Source organism: Heliangelus exortis, chromosome Z (assembly GCF_036169615.1).
Source record: "Heliangelus exortis chromosome Z, bHelExo1.hap1, whole genome shotgun sequence".
NCBI classification, from domain to species: Eukaryota; Metazoa; Chordata; class Aves; order Apodiformes; family Trochilidae; genus Heliangelus; species Heliangelus exortis.
The window spans coordinates 67,950,069-67,972,721 of NC_092454.1; the positions used below are offsets into that span (position 1 = coordinate 67,950,069).

Genomic DNA, 22,653 nt, shown 5'->3' on the forward strand with positions numbered 1-22,653 from the left:
AACTTTTTTGCAAGTGCCACTTAGCCAAGCTAATTACAGAGAGCTGAATTCCTACAGTCAACCAGAACAAATGCAAAGACTTTGTTTGTGTTTTAACATCTTCAGGATTATGCAGCTTCACAGGCATAAGAATAGCACTTGCCAAAGCTTTGAACACCCTCCAGCCACTGCTACCCAATCCACGTCCTCACCTCTGAAGTGAAGCTGTGCTTATGAGGCTGGGTTTGCCACACTGAGCAGTATGGTGAGAGGGAGAGAGATGCTGTGGATGCTTTCTCTTATGAAGACCTCATACTGTCAACTTCAGATGCTGGAAAAGAGAGCCAGTCTGCACCATTCCTGTCCTTTTTGGGGAATGTATAATCCTTCCATAACAATTACTGCAGGTGATGTGCACAGGGCAAGGTTGACTTGCCCTTCTTATACTCCTACTTTTATCAAAGTTCTGTTGATACTTTCAAACAAAATACTCGTCCCAGAGACTAGAGTGGTGAATTGCTTTTGAGAACAACAGGAATATTTCCATAGTAAGCTCCACTTACTGTAAATAGGGGTTTAAATTGTGGCCTGGACTACAGAACTAAAAAGCAATGGAAAAATGCATTAGAAGTTGAAAAAACCTCTCCAAAACTGTGTGAGTGGAAAATCTCTGCCCCAAATTCCTCCTGGAAGAAAAAGGATTGGTGTTCTCTCTGGTGAGCTAATGTCAGGAGAGCCATCAGCTTCTAGCCTCCAATTACCCACAGGGAAGAAGAGAAAACAGGAGGATATACAAAGAATTTCCCTGGAAAGTTGGTATTTCTGATCATTTCTTCTCTGATGCTCCATGGTCTGGACTACGGAGTAATTCTAATTTTTCTGCACACCACTTTAAACACTTGTCAAACTGTGGCAGATCTGCCCCAAGCATCAACAAGGCTGACCATTTCCTAACTGCTTTTAGAAATTAGGGTTGTGATTTTCAAGTAGGACCATAAATCATCAAATAAACCAACCAGAATACTGGCTCCCACTTAAGCCAGATTTGATCTCAGTGACTTGTACAAATTTCCCAAACTACATAAACTGCTCAGAACACAGGACATGGACACTATTCTGGGGTCTCTCACTTACCAGTAGCTTCAATCTTCTAGGGTCAGGTCGGTTTCACTTCTTTCTCAGAAGCCAAATGAACAGATTCACTTACATCCAAGCACCAGGGTTCAGAGTAATAATGTCATTTTTTGAAACTGTTTTGCCAGGGCAGGTTTTTTTAAAGAGTCAGATAGGAGGGGTGAAAAAAAAGCCACAAACACCCAAACCTATCCCTGTGGAGACCTTCATAATCTAACTTTAGCAGAGCTCCACCTCTCAGCCTGAGGGCCGCCAAACAAGCCACTGGGAGCTCTGCTAATTCCTAATTAAGTTTAATTTACACTAGAAGAGGTTTGTTGATTTAGCTAGATAGGTAGAGTAATGCTGACAGATCAGTCCTAACATAGGCATAGCTTTAGGTGGAAAGAAAGCTCCTAAGAATATAATTTAAGCAGTTGGTGAGCAAAGTAAAGCCTATTATAGAGTGCCCAGGTTTCTCACACTCGTGCAACTGCATCAGGGGTAGAGGACACAGTGGACAAGATATCGTGGAGCAGGTACAGATCCCACATTCTACTCTGCTGTGCCCACAGCTGGCTTCCAGAAAGCCTAAGATTTTCATGTTTGAACCAGCCCAGCAACTTGCCCTATTTTGGCTACGATGGGTTATCTGCTCCTGCAGTAGCTGCTACTGTTGTGAAGTGGAAGGTAGATGCTCTGCCTGAGCCACAGCAGGAAAAAAGGTGAAACAGCTCTGAGATCTCCCATTGTGCATATACAATGCTACATACATATACACACATCTTTATGCATGTGTGCATATATATCTGTACAAGTATATATGTGCATGTGCATGTGTGGATGATCATTCAGTTTTTGGATGTTGAACATACTCTGATAAATCACTACATGTTTTTGGCTGGTTGCACCAGGAAAAGCTGCTAAGATAAACCAGCATGCAGGAATTTTGTTGTCCTCTTTCTACAGCTGTCTACTGGGGGCAAGGACAGGAAATGCCAAACACAAAATCTACAATAAAATAATTTGTGTCAGCCAGCTAAAACATGTTTTTTAATCTTCTGCTAATTTCAGTGACATTTTCTTTACTACTTTTGCTGTGGCCCCTAAAATAACCACCACCACCACCACCAAAAAAAAAAAAAAAAAAAAAAAAAAAAAAAAAAAAAAAAAAAATTACTACTTATGCAGTTATTATGCATCCCAGGTATTAAAGTGAAGATGGATTCACAAACTATTAACTTGCTGTTCTCTGGGACTGGAAACTCACAGGATGGACTTGAGCACATCCCAGGTGTAAACTCCACACCCACCCCTCCTTCATACTTCTGTAATGGTTAACCTGTTTCTAAAAGAGGTTATTCATATACAACAGCTATTTTAACACTCTCATGGTGTCCGTACATCTAAGATGAGAAGAGTTGGTTATTTTAGTGGCCACAGCAAAAGTAGTAAAGAAAATGTCACTGAAATTAGCAGAAGATTAAAAAACGTGTTTTAGCTGGCTGACACATGCTAATAACCTTATAAAATACCCTCTCTTTTGTACAATTTGAGGAATGAATACTATTTTTAAAGTACTTTCATGAGCCTCAAAATTAAACCATCAGAAAAGCATAAATATAATAAGTGAGCTTTTTGATGATCTAGTCTCACTGGAAGTACTGTAGACATTAGAAATATATTTCTGAAAAATCAGGTCACTGCTCTAATTAAATCTGACATAGACATAAAAGCATGCATGGACAGCCTGTGTTTGATGAAGAACAGTTTTGCACCTCTAACATCCCACGAAAAGATTACATTCCATAAGATTCATGCCTTTGAACCCTGCTATTTCCAGCTGATATTTACATGACACATGTTTTGAGGTATAGCCATGGATCTGTTTTATATAAATGCAGAGTAAGGACCATTTTCTTGCACTTCTAGACTAACTTGCAGCATATAGCTTTGATCTTTCTTGGTGTCAAGATGGAACAATTCCAGTCTTTAGATACCAGAGGCATTTTACTCTCAGGGAGTCACAGTGCCTCAGTTGTACTGAAAGGAAAAAAAAAAAAAAAGGAAATTTGATACTTTCTCTTCTATGGGAAGCAGAGAGCTACTGTAACAACAAACCAAGATTTTTCTCTAAGAATGTGGGCAAGGAGCTGGGGAAGAGGAACACATTTGCCTGATCATCCGACTGGGACTTCAGTTCCAGGTGGACTTTACATGGGTTACAGTTCTTCCTCAGTTGTAATCTAGCTTTAAATCCATAAACACTACACTAAACAGACCAGATTATAGACTAGACTTTAGCAGCTAGGCAAAAATATGGCTGCAGGAAGGACTGCATGTTTCCTGACAGAACAAGGTGGGGGAACAGGAGTGGAAACTGAGTCAAGATCCTTCATCGCATCCAAGCACCACCTGACAGATGATTCTGCATAAAGCAGACAGTGGTTGCAACAAATCACATCTCTTCTGAGCAGAGTGACAGCAAAAGGAGAAAACCAAAATCAGAGAAAGAATTGAGAATGTGCTGTGGCTGTGCACTGTCTCTCACAGTTACCATGTGAGTTAGTGGGTGACTTCTATTTAACAACAGGGGCATCAAAGCCTGTGAAGCCAGATGTTATTTAAGAGCCAAGAAATTCCCTTCATTTTTACTATAAAAGGACTGGCACATATATTTTATGAAGGATTTCAAATTGGTCATAAGGAAAAAAAAAAAAAAAGAAAAAAAAAGCCTTAACATAAAGTCCTCTACTGCAAACACCTTCACTTCAATGGCTCAAATTAGGTTTTGCTGAAAAAAGGTACTGGAACTCTCACAAGCCAACATACTTTCCATTATAAACTCATTTCTAGTGTAAACTCTGAATGTATAAGCTATAAATAGCACCTTTACCACAACATTGACTTTCACTGCGTTCTCTGAATTCAGAAACAATATTTAGACCTTAGCTGATTTATTCATGTATAATTATTCATCACTTTTACCATTTACTTACTATTTATTTACCTTTTAATGAAGTTTTGGAAAAAAGTTCAAAAATAATATTGTTCTGACAGGACATAAAAGATGTGATTGCTGTGAAAGGTTTCATGCTTGGTACCCAGTGAGGAATATAGTGCAGTTCCTTGTTGTTTCATGGCATAACAAGCAGTAAATCCCAGAAAGTAAAAGCATCCAGATCTTCAGCCCAGTATCTTTCAAGTTAATACCTAGCCTCTCTATGCTAATTTCAAACTTTTCTGGCTGTTAAGCACCTCCACTTTCTTAGTCAATTGTAATTTTATCCCAAGTAATTTCTTTAATCTTTTCCCAGAAGCCTTCTTTCCACTCACAAAAAATTTTTAACTGCTTTCCAATGTACTTCCACATGTGTGGAAACCTTAAAAATTCTTTCTTGTGTTTACTTGTGGTAAAGAAACAAGAGAATAAAATCTAACCACCTAGCATACCTCAGGACATCTAGGAATAGATCCTATAGATGTTTTAAAACACCTTAAGTAATTTCACAAGAGACATCCACACCTTACTGTAGTGATATGCTATAAATTCAGTAAACACTTTCAGCTGAGGCAATATCCTGACCTGAAAATGTTTTCTGGCAAAGTGTTCCTTGCTGATCTGTTACTTGGGTCTCATGGTGACTCCATACAATATCTTTGAGTAGTGCACAGCTTGCAGTCATTGTATAGACACTGCAAACAGAGGTTGTCACCATCTGTATTTATTGGCATATTTAAGATTCTCTGGGTAACAGCAGTGCACAGCCAAGAAACCCTAAGATTTCTCTTTGCTTCAAAGCTCATATATATGTTCTAGTACATAAGCTTTTATTTTTAAATAACGAGGAAGTAAATTTAACTTCATCTCTACTTTTAGCTGATGACTTAATCCTAGTGCCATCTTTGTAACATAATTTAAGATGTAGGGATGAAAAGTAATTTGAAAATACCAAGTATTCTTTTCATGGTTCTGAAGGAAACCTTAATAAGAGCTCATCACAAGCAGCCCAGTGGTTCCCAGCTAAACCTGCAGTATTATGCCTAGAAGAGTGTCTCAGAGTGGCTCACAGCTCTTCCTTGGTTCAAACAAGTAAAAGCATTATGTCAGAACTGTAGCAACTGTTATTTAAATACAACACAATGAATGCTTTCACAGGTGATAGCTTTAGCAGAACTACTCAGCTAGTTTGCCTAAGTCAGCCACCACATAGATGAATGAGCACAAGGAGACTGCTGAGAGATGTGTGCTAAAAATACACTGGTTAAACCTCCACTCCTTTGTGCCACTTCTGCCACATTGCTAAGTGTGTATGATATGTAACCACAATGGGGAAAGTATTAGATATCACACTTTGTAAAACATCCCCTACTGCTCTTTTCCCTAGGCCATGTTGGCTTTCCTAAACCTCTAAGGTCATAAATGCCCTCTCTCACACTGAAATCTTGAATACCCTAAAGTCTCTAGAATTCCTCACATGTTCTGATGCAATAATTACTCAGCTTAAAATGTGAGCACGGAAAATGGTTTCAATATCAAATTATCATGAGGGTGTACTTGAGGGTGTGCAAAATAGTGCCGTAGCCCTTATGAAATAATTATGCACAGGATGCTCTGCACTGACTGGGCTGAATAAGATAAACGGGGGACAGTTTGACACAGGTAATGTGAGATGCATTTCTAATGCAGAGCTTTAAAAGTCAAGCCCCTTTGATATGTGTGCTATCAAAAGTGTCTCAGGACAGCTTGTATGAAGGGGCAGTTGATAGGACTATTGGAACAGCCATGGTATCAATGTGCTGTTAACCTGTGACAGAACCCAAGAGAAAGGGTGATGCTGTCTGCACTTTGGAGGGTGAAACAGTGGATGTTACTGGAGCAAGAAGAGCAGCTGCACAGTAGTTGCTCTCCCTATTGTTGTTTTCCATCCAGGAGCTGGGGGGGAAAGTCTTCATCTTTATACCTCCCTCCCTCTGGTCTCTGTCTCCCATCCTTTCTCTGCAGCAAAATGGTCTTGACCAAGAAAAGCTCTGAAAGATCCTCCTTAGAATGACAAAAATCAGTGTGTCCTTTGTGGTGTCAAATCTTCATGACAGGTGCCAGTAACTATGAACTTCATTTTGTGACAACTTTATCAAGCATGTACCCACAAAAATGTAATTAGGAAATCATCAGAGTAAGGATTGGATTGACATGCTAGCTGAAAGTCAAGTCAAGGGCCTGGGCATGTGTTAGCTGGTCAGATTGATGGCACTGTTTGCCAACAATGTTTTGTAAAAGGAACACTGCTTGATAAAAGACTGATCCTGCAAGGCTGGTGCTCAGTGTGGGGTTTGCAGCCTCTCATTGCCTAAGAAGTGGCGCACGAGGGCCTGCCAGTGCAATGGGAAACTTGGCTTCCCAAGAGTAGCCTTCTCAAACTTGAATTAGCCATCTTCCAGTGCTTGGACAGAGAGAAGATCAAATACTCTGATAACTAAATCCTTCCTTGAGCACAGGGAGGAATTAAACCTCTATAACAATAGCCAAGGATCTAACCATATTATGCCAGTGAGGATGGCATACAAGACATAGTGACATGAGAGATGATGTTGGCCAGGATATGAAACCATTTTACCTGCTTTGGATATCCAGTAAGAAATACCTAAATATTACTCTTAAGTCCATGAATTTTTTAAAAATTTCAGAAGCTATATATATAGATTTTAAAGGAATAATTAAGTCAGAAAATCACCAGGCTTATTATTGGCATATTAATCAATGAGCTAGAAAACTTTAGCATATGCAATCTTTACTATAATTTAACATTTTTCATGCTGCTGAGTTACCTTTTAGAAAAGTAAACAAAAGTAAAGATGACCATTTTCAATAAAGTATAAGCCAGAAATGGCTTTTTTGTTTTCTTCGTGTAGAACATCCATCTCATTGCTCAGAGTATTTTGACCAGATTTTTCTCTCCTACTCACACAATATACTTAAACAAGGTGAATAACGTGAATTCCCTAGCACTGAAAAATATTCACAAAGGTCAATATATAATTTCTATTACTCTTTGTATTTTTTTTAGTTATAACTAAATACATGTATACATATATACACATATATATATAACTGAAGAGATGCATTATTTTTTTGTAGCTTTTGTTGTTTCTACATCTTCCCTGGGTAGTTTGTTGTATTTTGTCTAAAAGCAAATTTAAAAGTTCCTGAAGCAGATTACTTTATAAAAAACCCATGCAATTCACAGTACTGTCAAGCTGTCTTTACCTACACTCCCATTTTAATCTTCCTACTTTCTTTCAGTCTAACATGAAGGCATTTCTTTCTTACTACACAAGATAACAGCCCCAAGCAATATGAGTGCTGAGAACTACTCCAACTTCTAGAGGAACTGTTGCTTTCAGCTCAGTGACTACTTCGCTGTGATTCAGTGTTGCACGAAAGCTCATAAAGCCCTTTTGAACCACGAGTTTTTCATAAAAATAAAATAAATAAAATAAAATAAATAAAATAATAAAATAAGTGGTATCAATTGAGCAACGATACAGATGCACTCTCCTTTGGATCCTCTGGATTTTCTTTATTATAAACACTCCCAAATCCATTGGAGATGGTCACGATTAGATTAGTTTGTATGAAAGCAGGTACACACTCTTCAGGACAGTGTCACAAGAAGAAATATATATAACATTGAGCTGGAGGTAATTATGTGCCTTGCTTGACTGAATTGGTTGCAGAGCCACATTTTATACCTGGCTTTATACCACTACTAGATAAGCTTATGAGGTTGCCCCCATGAACATCTGTATCTTCATACCATCACCGGAAAGAGGGGAAATTTTATCATCCCATTTTTATAGATGGAGAAATGAAAGACTAAGAGCTCCCAGCTTATTCAAGGTCATACAGGGATTTAAGTCTGAGCAGGGAACTGGAACTATACCTCTCAAGCAACAGTAAAGTATCTTTGCAGTAAAATGCCTTAACTATTCAGTAGCACTTTCTTTATTGCTAGTCATACATAATTAAAACATAACAATTAATGTCTGTTTTCAGATGCCTGAATCTCAATCTGATACTGTGTTATTTTGTCTCTGCTAGTATAGCAACCATATTTTTTCTCTTCAAAAAGCAAGGAGTTAAGATGGCAATAACCATTCCCTGTAAATCAGTTGTGGGTACTCCATTATGCACCTTGAAATTCTCAGTCACAGTGGCAGGAGGATACCAGCAGAAAGGTACTGGTCTACAGTTTGCAATAAAGTTTTCTGACTTGTAATCATACTCAAATTCCTGCAGTGTGACATGATAAACTATACTAGAAGGATTCAGTAAGCATTACCTTATCCCTAACAGTCTATTTTGTGCCTACAGACCCTTGGCTGTCCTTTACTGTGATTTTATTTCAAAAGGGGAAAGAAAAGGTCAGCATCATAGGGAAATCTGTGTGCCCATTCCTCACTGCACAAGCAATACACTATATGGAACACATTTAAAGTAATTTTGAGATGAAAGATAACACTTCAAAAGGCTCTTCTAGCATTGAATCAGCCATGAAGTACCCATAGATTCCTGAGTCAATCCTGAGATGCTGATCAGTTTAGTGCTGGAGAATTGCATTAAAGGTCAAAGCCCAGAGCAATTAAGGGCTGCCTGATAGGAAACTGAAGAGTCAATTGGGAAATGTTGTGTAAATATGCTTTATGTTTTCTGTACCTTTTTTTTTTATATATACATATTTGCTTTATGTTTACTGTCTTTCTTTGCTTCCTTCTCCAGATCCAGCCAAACATATTTTTAAGAGGTCTGTTCAACATTTGACAGCAGTACTTACCATGCACAGAATGGGAGAGCTTCCTCCACACACCTCTCTAGTCTTGTTTAAAGAAAAGCAAAATTACAATTGTGTTGATTTTCACTCTTTGTTTCCCACTACTTTTGCCCTTCTTTTCTTGAATGGCATCGGAAAATACTGCTAGAGTGGATGGAGGTTTAGCATAATTTTGTCCTTCCTTATTCTTGCTCTTCAGTATGTTGAAGCAGCCAAGAAAGAACCCGTAGCCTTTTCTATGTAAAATCAATTACTCTTTTTTCTCTTCAGTGCTGTGAGTGTAAATGGTACATGAGCAAATATGAATTTGAGTGGAAGAGGCAAAGAACCAGAGATTAGCTGAGATGGGAAGAAGCTTCTGGAGACTGCCTAGCCCTGCTCACAGCAGGATCAGTTAGACCAGGTTGCTCAGGTCTGGGTACTGTTGGGTTTGGACTGTCTCCAAGAGTGGAGATGCTTTGTCCTAGGGCAACCTGTTCCAGTGTTCAGTCACCTTCAGTTTTTGCTTATGTTTAAATAGATTTTTTGGTATTTCTGTGTGAGCGCCTTGAGCCCTTTTCCTGCCATTGGAAACCACTGAGATGAAAACATCCCTTTCAGTGTCAATGAACCCACTGATACAGAGAACTGCTAGATGAAATCATGTTGTTAGGACTCTTTATTTTACTTCTGCAGTTCAGATATTCAAGCTTTCCATTGCAAGCACAAATGCCAAGAAAGACTTTTCTTAGTGGGAGTTAAGACTCTTATCTTATATTATGATTTTAAAACTGATGACCTAATAAAACAAACCCACAAAATGTTATGAGAATTACAAGAGTAGACTGTTATGCTTTCTAGGCCATCTGCCACATTTAAGCTTCTCTGACAGAGAAATATGAAAGAAATTCTCCTGGAGGTATGCCCACATGTATTTGCTCTGTGCTATGTTGTCCTTACTGAAGTCTGGGAGGAATTTATGTACCTAAAAAGAACCAGAATTGCCTTTTAGTTTTGGTTTTTGGTTTTTTTGTTTTTGGTTTTTTTTAGATCTTTTAAGAGTTCCTAAAATGAAAATACTCATGCCAAAAACACTGGGATAAAAAGTTACAGCTGTTGACCAACAGAGTATTTAATTTGTACTTTTTGGTCGTATTTATTTGCACATTGCACAGTAACTGAACTTGAAAATTTTCAACTGCAGAAGAAACGGCATATCCTTCCCTCTGGTTTCCCTCCAGACTACAAAGACTATCTATAAATTTTCCTGAAGTAGACACAATAGTACAGCAACACCATTGCCAAAAGAACCATAGCTCATAGGTGGCCTTTCTGTGGAAGGCAGAAAAACAAAACTTACTGGACCAAGATCCTGGTATTCTAATGACTTAGGGTTATAGTTTAGGGCATATTCCAGCCTGATGGAGCAAAGATGCTAAATTGATTATTTGGTGCCAAACGAATTCAAAGACAGTGTATTTTCACAGGGGAGACCCCTGTATTTTCACAGGGGAGACCCCCATCTTCCTCTCTTTAGAAACAGTTGTTAGGGTGTGCTCTTGCCATCCCACATGTGGTGTCCATTATTACTCTACATCTGTAAGGTTTTATCTAACTTCTTTGTGAGAAACAATATAAAATGGACAGTTGGTAGTAATATATATTTTTTAAAAAACATAAACCCAGTAAATCATAGTTCCCTGGCAGTTTCTGGAATCACTAAAAAAAAAAAAAAAAAAGGAAAAAAAAGAAAAAAAAAAGGGGAAAAAAAAGGAAAAAAAAATATAAAAAATATTATTGAATGCAGAAGCAGCAGAAGCAGGTTTGCTTTTGGAAATTACTATTTTCTATATTGCATGTCAGAGAAATACAGATTTGCTGAAACTCATAATCAGCCAGAAATAAAAAGCTGTATTTCCCCAATAAAATGTCAGGAAGAGTTTGTTACAAACAAACTGCAGTAACTCAGTAATGGTGTGGGCTTGAACCAACAGTCCTAAGATAAAATAATAGAATATGCATCAATCAGCAGATGCACAAAAATAAGTCACCCATTCAATATGTCCAGACACTGGTACTAAAGAGAACCATTGGAACACATTGACAAATATTCTTTTCACAGAGTCATAGAATCATGGTTGGAAAGGACCATCAAGTACAACCATCAGTCCTACACCACCTTAACCACTAAATCATCCCCTGAAGCACCACATATACCTGTTTTTTGTCCACCCTTAGGGACAGCAACTCCACCACCTCCCTGGGCAACCAGTTCCAAAGCTTCACCACTTTTTTTGGTGAATAAGTTTTTCCTCACATCCAATCCGAACCTCCCCTGGCACAACTTGAACTCATTTCTTCTGGTCCTATTGCACATCACTGGGGAGAAGAGAATCATAGAATCATAGAGCTGGCTGGGTTGGAAGGGACCTCAGAGATCATCAAGTCCAGCCCTTGATCCACTACCACTGCAGTTCCCAGCCCATGGCACTGAGTGCCACATCCAGTCTCTTTTTAAATATCTCCAGGGATGGAGAATCCACCACTTCCCTGGGCAGCCCATTCCAATGTCTGATCACCCTCTCAGTAAAGAAATTCTTTCTAATGTCCAACCTAAACCTCCTCTGGCACAACTTGAGACCTCTTGTGCCCTCTTGTCTTGCTGAGAGTTGCCTGGGAAAAGAGACCAACCCCCCCCCTGGCTCCAACCTCCTTTCAGGGAGTTGTAGAGAGTGATGAGGTCTCCTCTGAGCCTCCTCTTCTCCAGCCTGAACACCCCCAGCTCCCTCAGCCTCTCCTCATAGGATCTGTGCTCGAAAGAGGCAAGCACTCACCTCACTCTAACCTCATCTCAGCTATTTGTAGAGGGCAACAAGGTTTCCTCTCACCTTCCCCTTCAGGCTGAACAGCCCCAGCTCCTTCAGCCCCTCCTCATACCTGTTCTCCAAACCAAGGCTGAGTACAAGGGCAAAATCACTCCCATGGTCCTGCTAGTCACACTATTCCTGCTACAAGCCAAGGTGCCACTGGCCTTCTTGGCTACCTGGGCACACTGCTGGCTCTCAAACATCACCCCCAGGTCCCTCTCTGCTGGGCAGCTCTCCAGCCACTTCTCCCCAAGCCTGTAGTAGCACTGGTGGGGGTTTCTGTGGCCAAAGCTGACAATTGGATCTACTCTGAGAGATTCCTGGTTTAAAATTGCACTCCTTCCCACCGCATTTCCCAGAATATGTATTTCATTGTTTATTTAATTGCACAACACTTTTGGCTTCTGTTTGGACATTTTACTTCTTCCTGGGGTTTTTGGTTTTTTTTTTTTTTTCCTCCTCTCTTTATATTTTATGATGTCAGAACGGGACCAGTGCATCACACATCTGGAGTGCAACTGGATTTCCTCTGGCATGTGGTTTATGGGCTCAAAGGAGCTGTGTCGAGAGACATAAACCCCGCTACAGCAGCCAAGTGCTTCTCTCTGTCTCCTACTATGTGCTCACTTACACATGCCACTGGATAAAGAACATGGTGCCTCTCACCCTGGCACTGAAAATATGTTGATAGCCTACTTCTTTAGTGAAAGCTAAAGACTCCTGTGTCTTTTCTCAATTGCAATAATATTTGAGAGAACAGCCGTGCCATTCAATCTGGCCAGATAATAATCAGCTTTAACAAGCTTTCTAATCAATATCTAGTAGTAAAAATATAACAGCCTGTAATTTTCTTTATAAATAGTAACATCCAAATTACCACGGTTTCATCTGTGCAAAATTTGGAAAACATTTGAGAGATGATTTTCACTGTCCCCCAGTTGCTCTTTGGATCACAGAGATGACTGTTAAGGCCCCAAAGTACACCAAAACAGCCTGGCATGTTAGAGGTGAGCAGACACCCCACCACATGCACAGTAACTGCCTCAATACAGTTTTTAGAATAATTTAGGTTGGAAAAGAACTTTAAAATCATTGAGTCTAACTTCATTTTATTTCAGCACACCTTTGAAAAAATTTTCTGATCACACCAGTCAAAGAATAAATACATTGGAACAAAAAACCCAAACCAAACAACTGAAAAAAAAAAAAAAAAAAACCAAAAAAATCTGCTGCCTGCTTGACTTTTAATAAAAACTGAATGGCACCCTGTAGACCTATTTTAAATCTATATACTCAAAGTTATTAAAGAAATGCTTTACAAATACTCAGCAAAATTTGATATTTCTTCAGACATTTGGAAATCCTGAAACATCTGAAAGTAACAATATACCCATTAGCTTTGGTTACACAAGAAATTAAAAATGCAGAACTTCAATACTATACATACAGCATTTTGGTTGTTAGAAGATGGGAGAAAATTACCACAGGCAATGAGCAACGCCTATCAGAAGGTGGCAGCACCACTATCGTCTGATGAATTTGCAACACGAATCATTGCAATTTCAATAAAACAAATAGTACTGCACCGACTGTAATTTTATTTTTTCGTGATACGATTCTTATAAATCTCTTGGTTGGGCCCATAATATAAAGTTTTCACAGCTATTACAAAACAGAAGCGTTTGCAATGCGATTTTCCCACTTCTAGGCAGTACTTCTGTATGTGGCCCAGGGCTGGGTTTTTCATTTGCTTGAAAGTATGCTGGAGGACAACAACCACTGCATGATATTTTGGGGTGTATTTTCAGAAATATTTATAAGTAGATGGGTTGTTAGTCACAATTTGAGAATTTAGGAAGTTATGTTAGCAATGAAAGTTTTCTTCCTATGTTCCTACAAACACCTACTTTTTCCACACAGGGATACCACAGGTGTAGGTCCTGATTTGTCCACTGTTTGGAAATGTGAATTTTTATTAACACTTTATTGACATTGCTGAGGTACTTATGCCTATAAAGCTAAACAGATTAAAGGTTAGGGTCTTTATGCATTGCTTTTTGATCAGTCATGTGAAGTATTACAGATGCCATCTGCAAATAGATGAATAGTTTTATTCACTGAACCCTGACTGAGTTTCTATTGATTTCACTGACCTACTAATGTAACTAAAGTTGCTTATATATTTTTTTGCCGGATCAGAGGTATTGTACCATGCCTTTTGTGTATATGATCCTCTAAAATGTAAGTGCCAAGCTCTGATAGCTAATAACTAGTAGAGCAATGAATCACCAGTTTTAAAACAATGGGGAGTAACAGCTTTTATGCTAAAGCCTACAAATCAACTGCAGCCTGCCATTTTACACACTCAATTTTAATCACAGAATCACAGAAAGTTAGGGGTTGGAAGGGACCTTGAAAGACCAAAAAGTCCAACCCTCCCAGAGAAGGATCACTTACAGGAGGTATATCACTGGGGTAAAAAACAAAAAAAAATTTAAAAATTACACATTCTAATAGGGCATGTGGGCATTTATATACATATGCTTAGGTGTACACATGTTGCCTCTTTCCCATGTGTATAGGCATTATTGCAGGAAAGAAATTCTGAATTTAAAGAAATGTTAATCATGACAGATGTCAGGATACCTCATGGTATAATGGACTGATACTTATTAATACAATTCAAATGATGAATTGCCAGGTACCATGATATGAGGTATGTAAAATAACATGATACAACACACATAAAAACCCCCAAGCAAACCCAGTCTTACTACATGCACCTGCAAAAGTACAGACCAAAAGAGATCAAACCCAATTTGAACCACCTCTAAGTAACTTTTCTTTCTTCTTTCCCCTGGAGTAGCTTGAAACCTTTGATTTCTACTACTTAAATTCCTGCCAAACACATTTGTAATGTAACTTGTCTCCATTGCCCATATGCTCCTTGTAGGCTGCAAACATTTAAAGTAATTTGGAGATATTATAAATGAAAAGCTGTCTCAAGACAATGGTCTTCTGCTATTAGAAAAATTCCAAGATGATATTTTTTGAAACAAGAGGCATATATCCAGGGACACTCTTCTGGTCTTATCATCTGAGTCCTATTATGCCAGACAATTAATGATGTAGCTTCAGCTGTAATATCTGATGTGTCCTGCCCTAGAAAATGGCAGAGACATGGTGTGCCAGTGACTCTAGTGGAAAGTTTTGTCCAAGGATAGAGTTTCTGCCTTGAAAAAACTCTCATTAATAAAGTTTGGGTCTGATTCCATTAGCAGCTTTTGTGATTCACAGTGCCAGGCCAAGAAAAAAGAAAAAGAAAGGTAGCCACCTATGAAGCACAGCATCAAATCAATCAGTCCATTTGCTGATGTGGTATTTTACATTCCTAGGCTTTCATTTGTAAACTTCCCTGATTAATGGAAAGGCAGATTTCCTTTTCACTTTAGCCAGTAACTCATGCATCATGTTAACAACCTCCTACAGTAATATTTCATGTAACTCTATAGAAAAGTTTTTCAAGTAGTCAGTGCAGATTAATGCTCTGTGATTTCCTAATGTGTGCTTTAAATGTTTGTTTTCAGAGCTGTTGATCATGTTCAGGATTTCCATTCTGAAGCAAACAAAATAAATGTATTTTCAGAGCTACGTGAATGAGAAAGACATGGAAATTGTTTGTTCTGCTAAGTGTGATGTTGCCATTTGATTCACTGCTCAGACAGTGATGAAAACTGGGAGGAAGGAAAAGGCAGGGAGCTTGGTTTTGCCAAGTATTTTAGTTCTTCTTTGCTCCAGTAGCCATTGTAGCATCTACTTGAAAAACATAGGGTCAGAACCATGGATTCATCACCTGGTTGATGTGCCTAGGAGATGACTGCAGTGGGATCTGTGATGGTGAAATTTTTAAAAACCTTAGGAAGTGAAAGCATGTAAGATGTCCACATACTGTAAAACCAATTGCAAAGTATATCCAGATGGGTGGGTGGCTGCCTGCTTAAAACCTGGGTATTTCATGGGATCCTTTATAGCTCTGAGTATTGACGGCACCTGAACAACAACTGAATAAAAAATCCAGAGGATGAAAAAGTAATTTTCCATGGTCTAATAAAGAGAAAGGACAGTCCAAGCAGTAAGCATGTGTGAGGTCTGAAGAAGGCAGAAATAAATGACATGCAGAGAAAAAGAAGATGGAGAGGGTTTATGGCCTTTTATTTGCTATGAGAAATAGACATTTTCTTTGTCTATGCCTATCACTGACAAAATATTCAAAAACAAAACAAATGGAGCTTTAAGAAAAGCACATCCTATGTGATAAAGGTGTTTTAGATGGAGCTTTGTAATCCTCCCTCTTGAACATAGCTTTTCCTACCACCATATTTGTAAAGAAATCTCTTACCTTTTACAGTAAAAGCTCAATATCTCAAACTAAGTGTGAATTCGTGGCTATATGTCACTGAATTATTTAAAACGGTTTTGGAAATAGATATTAGCAGCAAATGGCATTAAATAAAAGCTGAATTGATTTTATCAGATCTAATAAGCAATAAGCACTTAAAAATCTATGAAAAAAAAAAAAAAAAAAAAAAAAAAAGCTAGCTGATAATTTTTAATAGTAAAACCGAATAAAACTAATGACTTACAGTTAAATTCCTCCTGTATTAGTTACAGATGCTCTGAATGTAAAAAAAAAAAAAAAAAAGAAAAAAAAAAAAGAAAAAAGTAAAGACGCTTTTCAATATCCACTAGATGGCACACAGTGACCACGTTTAGCTTGTCTTATCTCCACAAAACCTCCCATTCATCCAGCAGATAAAGAACTGCATTATTAATTTATACCACTGCATCCACTCTACACCTAATATTTGTTTAGCCAGCTGTTTCCTCTAATCCTCCTTAAACACCATTGATAGAAATCCTAAGTATATGCAGTCTTTTTTTTTACCCCAAAGACCGTGTTACCTACAAGTTACAAGCTACCTTTTCAAACCAAGTACTGTATGCTACAGTTACTAACAGTGGAGACAGAATGTCTAATACTTCCTCACAACCAACAGAGGCAGCTTGTCATATGAAAAGAATTTGTTTCCAAGTCTTTTCATTTCCAAAGAGTTTTAGGTAATGAAATCCACTGTCAGGTTTACAAGGAAACAGAAATGCAAAGTATTTCAGCTTCCATGGGCAGTTTAACTACTGCTTCAGTGAAAAGGCAAATGAAAAGCTGAAAATACTAATTTCAGTTCTCTCACACTTTAATCCTTGCAGTGATTTGGAGAGCTCTGAATATATTTAAATATAAGGAATTACAAAGCCACCCTTCACTTGAAGATCTCAAAAGATGTTTTAAAGGTTAGTCAATGTTATTTCTAGTCAATATTTTTACTGAAGGCAAGGAGGTTAGGTGACACGATTAAGTAATTATTATTAACATAAAAATGTTAATATTTTAAAGTTCTTTTGGCTCCAGAATGTGATCAATAGTGGTCAAAAATATGTCTTCTAGTCACATAATAATGTAAAATCAGACCTTCAGGAGAAAATGGTCTTCTCATCCTTTTACAAATGAAAAATAAAGGTGCACAGCAGCATGCCATAGATATCCTCCACCCTTTTCTGAAAGTTCTTGCCCCACAGCCCTGAGCCTTTGCTCTGCTTTAGGGCTTTTTTAGTGTGCTGCTAGTTCTATAAGCACAGTAAGGGAAAATTAGAGGAAATTGAACCCACCACGTCTGTAATTAAAGGATGCATTGCTGTGAATTACAATGTCAGTCATGTCTCTGAAAGGGACATTGCTGTAGATAATACTTTATAATGACACAGGTTTCTGGGTTTTTTTCTCCTTCTTACTGGAATCTCCTTAAACATTCAAGAATCTTATTACAGAAATCACTCCTTTTGGCACAATTTCACTGCAGAGTAGCAGTGTCTTCATTATTACACTGACCTTTTTTTAAAAAATTTAACTTGAAAAAGCTGTTCTACCCAAATTTTTTTACTTATTTTTGCACTTTTGCCTTAACTATGATGTTGAAAAGTATCACAAATTAATCCTTTTTTTTTTTTTTTTTTTTTTCCTTCTTCTACTTCTTGTTGTATTTTTCCTTCTCCCCTTTCCCCTTTTTACTAAAACATGTAAGTGCATATAGGTTAGAGATTCAGATGATGCATTCAGAGCAATTCCACTCAGCTATGCTTTACATGAGTTGAAGACCTGCCTCCATTAGATAAGAAAAGCCTAGGAGGCATGAGCTGTCTTTTTGTATCACAAGGACTTAGTGGCATCCTGCATGACACAGCTTGGAACAAGACTCCTTACACCTGGTTCCCTCTCCACAGAAGAGGAGACAATAATTTTCGTGTTTATGATACATTTCTCCACATGCTGAAAGGACTCTGTCTCTCTGTAGTAAACTCTGTGTTTACTGAGAGGGTGGGTATCCATAGTTACACAGCCTCACTGCATCTACCTTTTAACAGCCACTGCACACATTTTCCTAACAATGTTTCCCTAACTAAACAATAGGAATCTTTCCAAGTCACTTCTTCCCCCTTTCGGGTACTAAAACAGTATTAAGCCATTAATAAAAACTCATTGCTGCTAACAACCTATATTATTCCCTTGTACACATTGCAGGTTCCTAGAGTTTCTAATGATGTTATATCAGTTACGTGACATCACACAGCAACATACATGGCAACATTTTCCACACTGAAAGGTCCTAGCACTAATAAGTCCCCTTTCTAATGATACACTAACATAAAACTAATAAAAGCATGCAAAAGCTTTCCAATCCTTAGTATCTAAACCTACCACACAAGTAGTTTTGCCATGAAAAAACATTTTTTAGTACTCCTATATATATATACACATATATTTGACTCCAAAATCCAAGCAAACAACCAGCAAAATGATACAGTTACAGCCATGGACCACCTAATGTGCAGCTACATGTTCAAAATACTATGGCATCCTAACTTTCTTGGTGAGTAGAGACAATACAAAAACCTGTGCCAAATGTCATTTCTGTAAATAATAAATAGCCAGTTATAAAACCAGTATGTAATTTATCACATCTTATAAAAAACTTCTTCCTCCTAACTGGATGGTCAGTACTGTATGCAAATCTACTTCCAGCCCTTGAAATTCTTTTTTCAGTCTACTGTCTTCCTTTTCCTACATCCTAAAAACTTCTAAAAGTCTCTGACTGAATGAAGAAATCCCACAAGAAAGACAAGTCTCTGTGAAATGTATCGTCCCATAGGAGGAAGGCACCGAGCAGAAGTATACAACTTTTTGTCTTTCAGGCGGAATCTGCAGTTGCAATATGATCTCTCCTTTGGTAACACAGAGCACTTAAACGCATTGAAGTTAGCCAGTTTCAATCCCTCTCTCCTCCTCTCCCCCCCCTCCTCAGCTGCCAAATTAGATCTCTTGAAAATCCCTTCAAGTGCAAGCGCTGGAGCTGATGCCTCAGTCATTGCTTGCTGCGTCCCCATCTAGCTTAGAGAAATAAAGGAGTAAAAAACTTTCCCAAAAAGTTTGATTTTTTTTTCTTAATTTTTTTTTTTTTTTTAATTTTTTTTTTTTACCTTGCGCAGAGCTCCCGAGTTGAGATGCTCTCAGAACTCTCCAGCAGTTTGAAACACAGGACAGCGAAGTGCAGAGGAAGTTTTTGGTGCTCACCTTAAGTCAGTGTGTGCGTGTGTGTGCCTATATCCCGAATGTCTCTTTGTGGCTCTGGGTGGCAGAGGACCTGATTCAGGAAAGAGAGAGCCACTTTCTCACCGAGAGGAAAAGAAAAGCAACACGTCATGAGTTAAGTACGCCTCCGAGATGTCTTAATTACAGCTCAACGTGCTTTCCATTCAGACCCCAGGAATGAGAGGAAAAAATAAACCCACACACGCGGTTTCTCCCCCACACCCACCCACCCCGTCCCAGCACCCTGCCCTCCAGGTCCCTGTCCTCGCCCCTTAGGTCCAGCCCTCCCAAATCCGCACCTAAAAAAGCCTCTTGAAAAGCACACAAGTCCCGAGCTAAAAACTACACGGGGCTAAAAAAAAAAAAAAAAAAAAAAAAAAAATCGGTAGAGTTCCCCTTGAAGGGATCATTGAATTTAGGGACTTAGGGTGTGTGACACCCTGAGAAACGTGACACTTCTGACCACTTCCCTCTGCTTGCTCCCAGCTCCCGTTCCTTATTTACCCCCCCACCCTGCCATTAAGTCTGAGGGTGGGAACGTGGTTTCAGACCGGGAGAAACTGATGCATGAAAGGAGAGGGTGCTGGTGGGTGGAGGGGTGGAAACAGCTGGACCTAACAGGATCCCCTTGTGCTTTTGTTTTACCCCCAACATCTAATTGAATCATTAATCCAGGAAACAAGCCCCACTTCTCTTATTACACCCCAAACAGAGAACACGCCTTGGGCTAGCACCACAAAACCTTCAAGTCAGGCAAATGTTAGCCCCAAGTCTTTATACACACTTTCTAAACACTACCTCGGGCCAAAGTGCTGCCCAGCAGCAGAAATGAGTGGATTTTGGTTTATTTCAAATCAGGAGACACACCACCCCAAAGGAGTTTGCTAGAAACCCGTGCAGCTTGTGAGTTTAACCCCGTAGATCCCATGGCATGGAAAGAATAATACACATTAAACCTCACCTCTTACAACTGCAGACAAAAGGTGCTGTCACTGTTTTATCTCTAAATGTGTCTGTTATTTTAGAAAACAAACAAAAGCGTAAATCAGACAACAGAAGAAAGGAGAAAGAAAAAAAAAATTGCCCAAGCTTTGATGGTGAACTACAAATGTTGGCAAATTGGGGCCCAAACAATATTTGAATTGAAAGCAGGTGTGGTTGCTATTCCCTCACTTGAATAAAATAAAGTTTTTGATGCCTGGCCTCCCAACAGCAGTAGGAAATGTATGCCTAAATCCTCACCCTCTAAATTCTTCTAGTTTATAAAACACAGGCAACCCAACAACTTAACCTTGCAGATACAATTTTTCTTTTTTTATTTTTTTTTTTCCTCACTTTGCCCAATGCTAAACAGAAAAACACAGTTGTGTCACAACCATTCCAAGTTTCTACCACCATCTCTCAGCACCTGCTAAGCTTTTACCATTGTGGGTGTCAAGCTCTGAGCCTACACCATCCAAAGAGGCTGGAGCTCATTAATCCCAACTGGATCAGGAAATGCCAGAGCATAACACATCCCTCTGCAAAAGCAGTTCTGAAGACATTGGGTTTTCTTGCCAGAGTCACCAAGCAGGGGTCAGCCACTGCTGTGTCTCATCAGGTATTTCACAGCAGACCACATGGGAAGGGGAAAAAAAGAAACCCACCACAATAAAACAAACCAAACACCCCCCTGACTCCCAGAAAAAAAAAAACCCAAACCAACAAACCAACCAAACACCACCCCCACCAAAAAAAAAACCCCAACCAAACTAAAAAAACAAAACCTAAAAAAAAAAAAAACCCAACCAAACCAACCAAAAGCCAAAAAAAAAAAAAAAACCAAACCCAAAAACAACCCCCCCCCAAAAAAAACCCCACCCAAAACAAAAAAACAAATAATCAAACAAAAACCCCAAAACGTATCAGGATGTGGGCTTGTGGCAGTTACTAGGAGGAAAAAAATAATAATAAAAAATAGGTGCGATGTGTTTATCGGACGTAAACCAGTGTAAAACAGGTGGCCACAGGCGAGGCATTTCGGGTGACAAGGATGCCAGGGTCAGGATGGGTCCCTCCGGTCTCCGACCCATACCCAGACTCGGACTCGGACCCGGACCCAAGCCCGGCAGCACCCGCTCTCCCTTCGTGCTGGGGCACCTCGGGCATCGGTCCGGGTCCTCCCGCCCTGCTCGGTCCCGGATTCAGAACTGAAGGAGATGTCACAGCCCCGGGTGGGCTGAGCCGGGGCGGGACCGTCCCTCCCTTCCCTTTCCCCCCCCGCTTTTCCCGAACAAAGAGAAGTTTCTTCACGACGGCGGGTGACCGGACCGGACCGCCCCGCCGATCCCCGTCTCCCCAAAACGGCCTCCGCCGGGGAGGAAGCCGCCTCATATTTCAATAACAGAGACGGCTTTGATGGGGCTCACCGCAAACACACACCTCCGGCGGCGGCGGGGACAGGGGCGGGGGAGAAGCCGGGGAGGGGATCCCATTCCCGAGCGCGGAGGGATTCCGGGGTGCGATGAGGCCATGAGGGATGAGGAGCGGAGGGATATAGTGTGCGGCGTCCCCCTGAGGCAGACGGCGGGAAGGCGGTCCGGGGTTGTGCCTGTGTCCTCTCGGTGCTGTTTTGGTCCCGCTTTTTCTGCCCCTCTGTCCCTTGGGACCGTGCTCAGGCTACCCGGGGAGGCTGCCTTGCAGAGGTGCGATGCGGGGGTGCGTGTCCCCGCACCCTTGGCTCGGGTGTCTCTTTGCGGGGTGTGACGCGAGGGGCAGTCGGTCCCGGGCTCCGGGCAGCGCTTGCGAAAAATGTCCCGAAACGGGCATTTGATGACTTTTCCCCCTACTATTCTTCTATAAGACGGTACCTTTCATAGTCTTTGTTAATTTATTTGTAGGGCTGGTTTTAGTTTGTTTTTGTTTGTTAGATTTGGGGTTTTTTTTGTTTTATTATTTTACTATTTTTAGATTTTATTATTTTATTTTGTTTTAATTGGTTGATGAGACAGTAAGAATCCAAAAGAAATAACAGAAGTGCCCCAGAGAAGTGTGCATGTGTGGATTTTCGCTGCACTTTCCAATTACATCTCAGGTGCAGGTGACCAGAGAATAAATCACCACCAAGTCTTGATGTAAAATCCCTACAGCATATCTTTAAATTAATCATCCTGGAGTTTGAGGGCTTGCTGATAGAGCGGTG

The 22,653-nt window shown here is 39.7% G+C and overlaps 1 protein-coding gene across 1 annotated transcript in view; it reads right to left on the minus strand.

Annotated features, from left to right (window-relative positions):
- The window catches only part of HAPLN1 (hyaluronan and proteoglycan link protein 1), a 64,140-nt gene extending 44,511 nt beyond the window's left edge, over positions 1-19,629 (minus strand). Inside the window, exon 1 of the mRNA XM_071731091.1 lies at positions 19,361-19,629. The gene's annotated coding sequence lies outside the window, so the exon portion shown is untranslated. The remainder of the gene's footprint in view (positions 1-19,360) is intronic.
- Between the last annotated feature and the right edge of the window lie 3,024 nt (positions 19,630-22,653).